Below are 2,059 nucleotides of genomic sequence, written 5' to 3'. Positions count from 1 at the left end.
AAAAAAAAAAAAAAAAAAGGAATATTATAGTATGTTAAAGAAGTTATAGTATGTCGAAAACAGTCATATTAGTGTGTTGAGAAAGTCATAAAAAGTCATAGTGTGGTATTTAAAAAAAAAAAGCCATATGTTGAAAAAAGTAATTGTATAGTATGTGGGAAAAAGTCACGATATAGTATGTCAAACAAAGTAATTAAACACTCATAGTATAGAATGTGGAATAAAGCAATTAAAAAGTCCTAGTATGGAATGTGGAAATAATTCAGAATCAGAAAAGGTTTTATTGCTACAATAAGTACACTTATGTGGAACTTGCCTTGGTGAAAGATGTATACATAAATAAACTAACACATATTAAACATTAAGAGTCAGTGCGAGTGGGGGTCCGGGGCCTTGTTGGTGAGGCTTACTGCTGGGGGGGGGAAAAAAACGTTTTCCGAGGCGTGAGGTTTTGGTCCTTCTCCCAGAGAGGGGGGGGGTCAAACTGCTTCTGTCCGTAGTGGGAGGGATCGGCTGCTATCTTTCCTGCCCGCACCAACGTCCTGAAGGCGACCAGGTCCTGGAGAGACGGCAGATTGCAGCCAATAACCTTGTCAGCAGAGCGGACGGTATGCTGCAGACTACCATTGTCCTTGGCAGCGGCAGTGGGTCCCAGATGGTGAGGAAGCAGGTGAAGATGAAATCGATGATGGTGTGGAAGTGCACAATCATTGTCTAAGTATGATATGTGGTAAAAAGTCAAAGCATAATATGTTGAAAAAAGTCATAGTAGTATGTAAAAAAAAAAAAGTCATTTACACACACCATCTGGTCGAAAAAGTGATAAAAATGTCATAGTATAGTATGTTGAAAAAAGACAGTATAATATGTTGAAAAAGGTGATAAAAAGACAGTATGGTATTTCAAATGAAGTCATAGTATGGTATGTTGAAAAAAGTGATTAAAAAAAGACAGTATAGTATGTCGAAAAAAGTCATAGTATAGTATGTTGAGAAAGGGGTAAAAGACACAGTATAGTATGTTGAAAAAAGTGATAAAAAACATAATATACAGTATGTAGAATAAAGTTATGAAAAGTCAGAGTAAAGTATGTTAAAGGCATAGTTTTTTTGTCTAAAAAGTCAGAGTATGTCTAAAAAAGTGACTAAAAAGTAATTGTAGTAGTATGTCAAAAAAAGTAATAGTAAAGTAGTTTGAAAAAAGTTATAAAAACATCATAGTATGTGTAAAAATGTCATAATATAGTATGTCACAGTCATAGTATAGTATGTTGAAAAAAGTGATGAAAAAGACATAGTATATATAGTCAAAAAAAAACGTCATAGTGTAGTATATAATTTAAAATTAAGAGTGAAGTATGTTAAAAAAGGCATAGTTTCTTATGTCGAAAAAGTCATAAGAAATCATAGTACAGTATGTCGAAAAAAGATTTTCAAAGCAGGAAACCTGTTTCAAAGTCTGAATATTGTTGTGGGAATTTCTGAGGCTCAAAGTCAGCAAATCTGCCAAAATCAGTTTCCTGACTTCCTGTTGTAGTGCACAGGCCAAAATCTGTTGTGAACCTAAATTCATTTGCGGACTGGATCAAAATTTGTGAGGGGCCGGATTTGAGTTTGACACATGTTGAAAAAGTCATAGTATAATATGTTGAAAAAAAGTCATAGTATAGTATGTTGAAAAAAGTGATGAATAATTCATGGTATGTTGAATAAATTATAAACAAAAAGTCATAGTATAGTATGTCGAAAAAGTAATAGTAGGCCTATAGTATGTCGAACAAAGTGATGAAAAAGTATGTAATATTTTGAAAAATTCATGGTATATGTCGAAAAAATTATTTAAAAAGTCATAAAATAGTATGTTAAAAAAAAGTAATAGTTTGGTTAAAAAAAAAGTAATAAAAAAAATCATAGTAGCATGTCGGAAAAAAGTGGTAAAAACGTCATGGCATAGTATGTTAAAAAGTGATAGAAAAGTCATAGTATAGCATGTAAAAGAAATGTTATAGTATATCAAAAAAGTGACAAGTCATGGTAGAGTATGTCAATAGAAAGTCACT

The sequence above is a fragment of the Etheostoma spectabile genome, chromosome 13, assembly GCF_008692095.1.
Source record: "Etheostoma spectabile isolate EspeVRDwgs_2016 chromosome 13, UIUC_Espe_1.0, whole genome shotgun sequence".
NCBI classification, from domain to species: domain Eukaryota; kingdom Metazoa; phylum Chordata; class Actinopteri; order Perciformes; family Percidae; genus Etheostoma; species Etheostoma spectabile.
Note: the sequence above shows the minus strand (reverse complement) of the source record.